The following is a 10,000-nucleotide window of genomic DNA, read 5'->3' on the forward strand; positions in this document are numbered from 1 at the left end:
AGACAAAGGAGAATGTGGAGAGAATGGGCCAGACTATTTGGTGTGTGTGTAGGCAAAGACAAAATGAGCCGTAACCAGAAAGAAGGATCCGATGTAGTACTGTCTGGCTAGTCAAAGGACTCAATAACACTCTAGCGGTAGTATCTCAACGGGTGGTTGGTGCCCTCGCCATCCTACTACCTCTAGATTGTCTCATTACCTTACCAGAAGCATGAATCTATCGAACGGAAAGAAAATCACAAATTTTTAAGTAATTTGTATTTTTCCTAACATACTTACCGAGAACTACTTTCTTAGGAGTACCTGGAATCTCCTCTCAACCGACCAGAGTTTTGTGTAGTTTACCCTACTTCTGTTTTCTGTGAGGACCACCTCAGGCGGAAGGATACGTGCCCTGAGGCTAGTCCCGAGCCAGGTCGCGTGTTAGCTTGGGTCTCGACTTTCAGTAAGTTCTTGGATGCTAAAAATACCTAAGGATACCTAAGGGTCAGAAAGGCACTCGGGGAAGGAAGGGAGGGCCATTACCCGAAAGTAGTTCTCGGTAAGTATGTTAGGAAAAATACAAATTACTTAAAAATTTGTGATTTGTTCCAACACGGAGACTTACCTCGAACTACTTTCTTAGGAGACTTACACTTTAGGAGGTGGGAGTGTCTTCCTGACCTCTAGACCCAACTAAGCAGGGCAGCAAGGAACCTAGATAGGAAACTAGGTTCTAAAGTTATCCGGAAAACGAAACGTAAGGAAAAACTACACAAAGAGCTCATGTAAGTGTCTAAGTACTCACCCTTAAAAATTCCTCGATGCTGAGTCCTGTAACGAAGTTGTGAAGTCATGTCTTGTGCAGGTTCTACCTGGGTCTATCTCCGGGGGACGGGAAAGGAAAACAGACAAGGGTGAAAGGAAAACGAACCTGTGTCTCTTGGTTTTGCTACCCACGATTGTACCTGGGGCTTCACTGTTAAATTGCTTGGAGCGCGGAGATGACTGTCCCAATAGAGAACCCGTCTAGAGACTTCCTCGAGCAATCCTTGAGGTAATGAGTTGTGAAGGTCGACTGGTTCGACCAGGTGCCTGCTCTAAGGATCTGGGGCACCGCCATGTTCCTCTCAAAAGCCAGAGAGGTACTTAGACCCCTAATGTCATGGGGCCTGGGATTACCTGTCAGGGGAAGACCCGCTTTGCTATAGGCCCTGACAATCACCTGTCTTAGCCAAAAGGAGATGGTATTCTTAGATACCTGCTTTTTCACTGTACCCGCGGAGACGAAGAGGTTTTTGATACCTTATGGCTCTGACGGGGCACAACTTCAAATCCTCCGGATTCCCTGACCGAGGAATTGCTGGCATTGAGAAGCCTTCGAACTTAGGATCCCAAACTGCTGGATTCTGTGTTTTAGCCACAAAAGAAGGGACGAACTTGAAGGAGATCTCACGCCATCCCTTCGTATGAGAGACTTAGTGGGACAACCCATGGATTTCTCCCACCCTCTTAGCTGAAGCCAAGGCCAACAAGAAGACTGTCTTGAGAGTGAGATCCTGTCCACTATGTCCTTCAAGGGTTCGAACGTGGTTCACTCAGCATCTTCAGAACTCTTGCCACATCCCATTGCGGCACCCTGGAGATTTGCGGAGGGCATGCTTGTTCGAAGCTCCTGATGAGCATAGAGATATGCCTAGAAGAACCCAGATCAATGCCCTTCAGGAGGAAAACTTGGCCTAAGGCTGCACGGGCTCCCTTGATGGCTGGTATTGACATGCCACCACGTCTCTGAGGTGTATGAGGAAATCCGTAATGTCCGGAACCGAAGCTTTTAGAGGCTTGATGTTTCTGGAGGAACACCATTTCGTGAAAGTGGTCCATTTTGCCTGGTAGACCGCTGCCGAAGAACGCCTCAGATAGTGCGACATCCTCTCAGCCATTCCTGCTGAATATCCTTCCTTCCTCAGGAGACGCTCGATAATCTCCAAGCGTGAAGGCGAAGAGATCAAGGATTGTCGTGGAACCTTTGGAAGTGTGGCTGCTGCAGAAGGTCTGGTCTGTTGGGCAGAGGCCACGGGGGAAGACACGCCAAGTCTCTTAGATCCGCGAACCACTCTCTTCGGCCACCAGGGCGCTATCAAAGTCATCCTTAGGTTGTGAGCTGTCCATACCCTGTTGAGCACATGCCTGATCAATGCGAAGGGAGGAAAAGCGTACACGTCGAGATTGTCCCATTTGTGTTGAAAGGCGTCCTCCAATGCCGCCTTTGGGTCTGGGACAGGAGAACACAATACGGGGAGTTGTGCATTTAGTCTGGTTGCGAAGAGATCCATCACCGGCGAACCCCATTTTTGAATGATGAGCCTGGCTACTTCTGGGTGAAGAGACCACTCGGTATCCACTACCTGGCCCATCCTGCTGAGCCCGTCGGCTAGAACATTCCTTTTCCCTGGAATGAACCTTGCTGAAATCACGATTTGTTCTGACTCGGTCCAATCCAGGATCTCCAACGTGAGATCGCACAACTCCTTCGACTTGAGTCCTCCCTGTTTCTTTATGTACGCTACTACAGTGGCGATGTCGCACATCAACGCCACTGTGTTTCCCCTTAGAAGATCTACGAACTGTAGGCATGCTTTTCGGACTGCCTTCATCTCTAGGACGTTGATGTGCCGTGCTTTTTCTTCTTCCGTCCAAGAACCTCTTGCTGACTTGCCGAGTAGGTGTGCTCCCCATCCCTCCTTGGAGGCGTCCGTGAAGAGAAGCATCTCGGGGGGCTCGGCTGCGAAGGGCATCCCCTTGAGGGTATTCGCTCGATCCTGCCACCACTCCAGGGATTGTTTTGTCTCCGGAAGAACGGGAATTACCTTGTAGGGGGAGTCTACCTGGTTCCAGAGCCCCTTCAGGTTCCATTGTATGCTCCTGAGTTTGAGCCTCCCTTGGGGGACCAGTTTCTCCAATGATACTGGATGACCTATCAACCTCTGCCAGTCCTTGGCTCTCCTGGGTTGTCCTGATAGGAAGGGCCGGAGGACCTGGTCCAGGTTGTTCAACCTCTCCTCCGACGGAAAGGCTCTCACTAGGCGGGAGTCCAGCACTATCCCCAAGTAAGTCATCCTGGTGGAGGGAGACAGATGCAACTTCTCCAGGTTTATAGTGATACCCAGAACTTTGCAGCACTGTATTAGTTTCGCGCCTTGATCCTTCAAAACTACCTCTGAGGATGAAAGAAGCAACCAGTCGTCCAGGTATCGAATGAGGCGAATACCCCGTTCGTGAGCTCACACGGAGACTGTCATGAAGATCCTCGTGAATACTTGGGGCGCTGTTCACAAACCGAAGCAGGGGGTCTTGAACTGCAAGATCTGGGTACCCCACTTCACCAGAAGAAACTTCCTGCTTGAGGGGTGGATAGGGATTTGAAAATACCCGTCCTTGAGGTCTATGGACATCATGAAGTCCCCTTCCCTCAGGGACTGCAGGACCGACTTCGGGGTGTCCATCTTGAAGTCGGTCTTGCACACAAACTTGTTGAGGGCTGACAGATCTATGACTGGTCTCCAACCTCCCGTCGCCTTCTCCACCAGAAAGAGTCGGTTGTAGAACCCTGGGCCCGGTTGTAGAACAGTTTCCATTGCCCCTTTTGCCAACATCGTGGATACTTCTTCCTGTAAGGCTGCCCTCTTCAAAGGATCCTTGGGTGCCAGCCACTCCACCTGACTGGCTGGAATCAGAGGAGGTGGTTCTGTTAGGAATAGTAGTCTGTAACCCTCCTTCAACACCGTTACTGTCCAGGGTTCCGCACCGTGATCTTTCCATACTTGCCAAAAATGTCTGAGGCATCCCTCAACCTGAGGCTTGGGCAGGAGTAGGGGGCCTCTCCCACTATCTCCTTCTGGAGGATTGACCTGAACGCCCTCTCCTGGATGCTGAGTAGGACGTTTTAAACGAGGCTGGTGCTGTCGGAGCTCCTCTACGGGGGGGGGGGGGGGGCTGGGGTGGTTGAGCCCAAGAGGTAGATGTGGCGTCTCTCCTCGTCTGGCTAAGAGAGGCTCGAGAAGTAGAGGGTCCATCCGACGTAGGTCTCCTGTAAGCGGGTCTCCTCATGGGCGGAGGACTAGGAACGCTCACTTCCTTCCTCCTTATGAGCTTCTCCATGATCTCTTCCATTTGCTTCAGGGGAAAAAGAGAGTCACCCCACACGGGCAGGCTCCTCAAAGCCCTCGCTTCCCTGTCTGGGATTCTCCTGGATAGCTTGCTCAGAACCGTATCCCTTCTCCTAAGGACCCGGTTGGCCGATAAAGCAAGAGACTGGAACGTCAAGAACTTCAGCGTCCTACCTCCGGAGATGATTAGTTCCTTCAGGAGAGCTTTGTTCGACAAGTCGTAGGTGGCCTGGATACCCACTAGAGTTGAGGCCCACCAGTCCAACCAGGAGGCGACATTGACCAGGTCTTTAGACATCTCCTCCATCATCGTCGCCTCTGACTGGGAGAAACAAATAGAGGCTGAAGAGGCTCTGTCCTCCGAGGCACCCTGTCCTAACACTTCAAGGGAGGCCTCCATCCTGGAGGCTCCCGGTCGCTGCCCTTCCAGCACATAATATTTACTCTGGGACCTTAGACCCTGGAGTAATTTGGAGGCACTTTGGGATTTGGGGGCTTCAGCATTGCCCGCCACAACCTTGTCTACATGTGCACGCCCCAGAACCACGTCCCTGGCCACAGGTAGCGCTAAGGAGGGTTTCTGCTGTACGGGGGGCTCTATTAGTCGATTGAGGCTGGATCGCCAGGCATCCTCAACAGTGGGAACAGGCTCCTCGATCCTGTGATGCCTCCGTATGAGGCCTATAACCCTTCTATAAGCCGAATCCTCGGTTGGAGAACCCTCCGTGTCGCCGTCCGCGTCCTCCGTCTGGCGCTGAGGCGCTGTCCCGACGGGCACCTCCGCAATAGGCCGCCGTCCTGGGACGAGCACCGCCGTGACGGCGAGAGCTTCCGTCCTTAGATTGTCCTTCGACAATGAGGGTGATGCTTCTGTGGGCTTGCCCGACGGAGGAAGCCGTCCCTGTTTATCCAGAGTGAGAGCCAATTTAGCTGACTCGACTAGGCTGCCCGTCCGAAAAGGCAACTCCCTCCGGTGGGCGGGTTGAGTCGGCTGTTTCGCGGCCTTACGCCTGTCCGAAGAGGTCCTTGCGTTCTCGTCCTTCCGAGGGTCAAACCTGTGGCTGGAAGAGGGCCTCCTTGGGAACCGTCTCTGGAACGCCAACTCGCAGAGCTCAGGATTGCAGCGAAGTCCACGGGCTTCCCTGAATGGGACGAGGACCCATTCTTCTTTGGGAGACCTACTCCTCCTGCATTTCTTCCTTGGAGACCTGGAACGCCTTCTCCCATGCCTCGACCTAGAACGCGACCTAGAATGGGAACGTCTTCTCCTGGATCTATCCCTCTTCCGGCGGCGCCTCCTCAGCGTTTCTCCCTCCGAAGAGAACGATGAACATGCCGCTGAAGACTCTGACGACTCTTCATAACACGACCGAGGGGCAGGGGCATGGGGAATAGACGGCTTCGTGATTTGCTGGGTTCCGGAGGTCGAAGGTTGCAGAAACACGTCAGGAACTGCCGAAAGAGGAGCTGGGGGAGAGTTCGGTCGCTCTACGTTGGGTAACCAGGAACCAAGGCCTTCTTCCATCCTCAACGGGGACCTACAGGGAGTCCTCGGGGGTCCCCACCCGAAGGGATCCGCTACCGGAGAGTCTTCTTTATCTTGGGTGCCATCAGCTGCGGAGGTACCTGAAATGCAAGCCCATGACGCAGGCAAAGAAACAGGAACATTTTTACTCAACATGGGGTCATCTGACGAGACGTGCCCCCCAAGCACAAGGGCAGAGTCTCTAAGACCCCCACTAAGAACACCTTCAGGCCCCCCACTTGCCTGCAAAGAATCAGCAACCCCAATATCTCGAAGACTAGACTCCTGGGGAAGAGCCATCGGCTTCTTCCCCGCAACAGACTTATCTCGTCCCCTAATCTGGGTAGGGGAAGATGGGAGAGAAACACCGTCAGACTTCCCTCCTGGCGACGTCAAGGGCGAAGAGATGCTTGCCTTCCTGGGAGATCGCTTAGAGGACTTCTTCTTCGTACTAAAACGAACCCACTGGACTTCACTCCACGACACACACTCCGGACACGTGTCCGACGGAGAGCACACTCTACCCCTACACAAAGAGCAAAGGGAATGCGGGTCAACCTCCGGCTTGGACAAAAACGCTTCACACGACTTCCCGGCTCTAGGCCCAGGACAACGGCGGGCATGCTCCATGATGCACTATCACAACACCGTAAGACACAGGAACGCAGGGAAAGGATAAGGAATACACTTGGAAAAGCACAAGGGAAAGCACAAGGTAATCAAGCGAACACGCAAGAACACAAGGGAAAGTACAGGGATACCAAGTGGGAGACACGTGGGACACGCGGGTCGGGGACACAACACAAAGGGTCGCACTAAGAAAGGAGAGCGTCAAGATGGTATCACGACGCGACCAGAGAACTTACTGGGGGTCGAGACCCAAGCTAACACGCGACCTGGCTCGGGACTAGCCTCAGGGCACGTATCCTTCCGCCTGAGGTGGTCCTCACAGAAAACGGAAGTAGGGTAAACTACACAAAACTCTGGTCGGTTGAGAGGAGATTCCAGGTACTCCTAAGAAAGTAGTTCGAGGTAAGTCTCCGTGTTGGAGAAAATGGTAATTTTTTGTTAAGCTAAGGGTAGTTTTCGATAATCGAGCTTTGAGAGAAGAAGTAATTGTACATCAGGAGGCATGCATAAAAATAAAAAATTCTATCATCAAAATTCAGTTTTTGTTAATATACTGTGTACAAAACCTGAAAATATATATAATCTATATCAAAACCATCTGAAATTTAATTGGTATTCATTAAATTTCTTTGTTATAACCAGCCAATTTGACAAATAAAAAAAATACCATTTGAACAACTGTATAATTATGCAACATTCTTCTCTAGAACCTTAGAATATATAATTACCATCCCCATTACAACACCCCAGGAGTATGCATGGTTTTTTATTCCATGGGTCATTGCCAACTTGAAAACAAAATAGCACAATGTGGGAATCAATTTTTTATGTTTATTTTATTCATTTTTCATAGTTTGCCAAATCCTTTTGTGTGAGAGAGAGAGAGAGAGAGAGAGAGAGAGAGAGAGAGAGAGAGAGAGAGAGAGAGAGAGAGAGAGAGTGTGTTAATATAATGATTGTTTGTAATGAGAAAGACTGTTGGTATAATTGAGGTTGTTTGCTTCCTTTTTTTTTTGTAGCTATGTTAGAACAGTAATGAAAGTCTTGGGCAAATGCTTTTTTCTGACTGACTAAAGCCTGAGGCAGTTCTGTAATTGTGAATGCTGGATTTATTCATTTATTTCTTCCACTACCTTGAAAGTATTAATTGATTTTCAATAGCCGTAATTCCTCATTTGGAAATTGGACTTTTGAATGTTGACCAATTGTTGCTGACTTGGATTGTGTTTAAGGACAATTTGATTGCTATATATTATTTTGATGATATTGATGAAGTAATGACCCAGTTCATTTGAAGGAATTTCTACTGAATTACCGATGATGATGAAGATGATGATATTTAGCACAGCCCTAATAAATTGTGGCAGGTGTGGTGGATTGGTAGAAAGTGTTCCATTTGCCACAGAGTTGTGGTAGTGGGCTGTGAAAGACGGTTAGCCCTTCTGTGGACGAATGTGTCCACACACACACACACACACACACACACACATATATATATATATATATATATATATATATATATATATATATATATATATATATATATATATATATATATATATATATATATATATATAAATATATATATATATACACACAGTATATTTAGGGGACTTATTTTTTTCAAGCATTGGTGTCGAGTTTGGTGAATGTTGTTAAGTGTTGTATTTTTTACCGATTAATTGTAATGGTGTCCGTGAACACATATACATTATACATACAGTACAGTATATACATTGACATTCTAGGTTATGGTGATTCCGTTTATTCGTACTATAGTATTAAGTTTTGCGATTGTGTATTTTTTGGTTTATTTGAATGTTGTTTACTTATTTAATTGATTTAGTTTGAAGTACTATAATAAGTGTGGTTGTTGGTGTTTTTTATCGATTTAGTTGCAAGGAAATATAGTAGCAAGGTTATGTTGTGTTTTGCTGTTCCTTATGTTCAAGATTCCAGTTAGTGTAAAGTAAGGGGAAAGTTTGTGTTGTGAGAATTTTGTCCGTAAGAGTGATTCAAGGGTGTGGGGATGTTGTTGTGACAAATTGCCACAACAACTTCAAAACTATCAATAAATAAGCTAAAATGAGAAAAAAACTAGGGCAACTGGGCTTGAAAATTAAAATAAGTACACTAATTAGCTGGAACTTAGATTTGGCCAAAATATGATTTCTATTAAAAAAATCCAGTATTTAATCTTGTATCTCACAAATTGATTGGAAAGCAGTAAATTAAAATTATTATTTCTACTGTGGACATGGTACAGTATAGCATACCCTATTCAGTACGGAGAGTCTCAACTTGTACAAACACCATGACTCTCTTTCAACTGTTATATTTTAAATATACTGTAGAGGACATAACTAACAGACTAACTTCATTTCCTGACAAATACTTGTACAGTATAAGAATACCATTACCATACCAACTTTATGGAGAAAATGGATAATTAAGGGATTTTGACAAAGGAAAAATCTATTTCTGGGCGAGGGACCTGTGTCGCCCCTTTCTTAGCAGTATTTATACCTTAGAGATGGTGCTATAAGGAGCATTTCACGGAGCGACAGAGGTTGAGCCCAGAAAAAAGAATAGAAGATACAAACAAAAAGCCAATACACATTCTTGCAGCATTTGTAGAGTGGGATACCCAAGGACAAGAAATCAAAATTTCTTTGTCTACTGACGACTATTCAGGGTAACTGAATAGTACCGTATTAGATATTACATGGTAGTATAAAAATTTCACTTATTACATTCCACACTTATTCAAAATGTTCTCTGCTAGGGAGTAAATCCATGTGTAATTCTTTTTATTCATAACTTTAACTTTGTATGACTCTTTTAAAATTTTAGATGTGATTCTTGACAGCAAATTTACTTTTGAGAAACACATTAGGTCTGTGTCTTCTTCAATTGCACAAAAAATTGGCTTATTGAGAAAAACTTTCAAGATTTTCGGTGATCAATCTATTCTGAAGAAGTGTTTTAATTCTTTCGTTCTACCTTGTTTTGAGTCTTGTTCTCCGGTCTGGTCTTCAGCTGCTGATTCTAATCTTAATTTGTTGGACAGAAACGTACGTCTATTAAATTTCTTATTTCTGATCTAGATATTAACCTTTGGCACCGTCGTTCAATTAGTTCATTATGCATGTTGTATAAGATTTTTCATAATTCTGACCATTCATTACATTCAGATCTTCCTGGACAATTCCATTCTGTTCATAATAATAGGCAGGCAATAAATTCTAATAGCCAGGACTTCTCTATCATGAGGCTCAATACTACACGGTATTCTAGAACTTTTATTCCAGCTGTGACCAAAGTTGTGGAATGATCTTCCTAATCGGTTAGTTGAATCAGTAGAACTTCAAAAGTTCAAAGTTGCAGCAAATGATTTTATGTTGAACAGGCTGATATAAGTCTTTTTATAGTTTATATATGACATATCTGTTTTGACATTGTTACTGTTTGTAGAATGATTTATTGTTAATTTGTTCTCATCATTTATTTATTTCCTTATTTCCTTTCCTCACTGGGTTATTTTTCCCTGTTGGAGCCCTTGGGCTTATAGCATCTTGCTTTTCCAACTAAGGTTGTAGCTTGGCTAGTAATAATACTAAAAATAATAATAATAATAATAATATTTACACTATAACTAAGACTAACATTACTGAAAACAAAAATAGTGTTTTCATAT

At 46.0% G+C, this 10,000-nt stretch overlaps 1 protein-coding gene across 5 annotated transcripts in view; it reads right to left on the minus strand.

Annotated features, from left to right (window-relative positions):
* Positions 1–10,000, minus strand: part of Girdin (protein girdin) — a 557,233-nt gene that overhangs the window by 74,815 nt on the left and 472,418 nt on the right. The gene's annotated exons all lie outside the window — the stretch shown is intronic.

This window comes from Palaemon carinicauda, chromosome 1, assembly GCF_036898095.1.
Source record: "Palaemon carinicauda isolate YSFRI2023 chromosome 1, ASM3689809v2, whole genome shotgun sequence".
Lineage (NCBI taxonomy): Eukaryota > Metazoa > Arthropoda > Malacostraca > Decapoda > Palaemonidae > Palaemon > Palaemon carinicauda.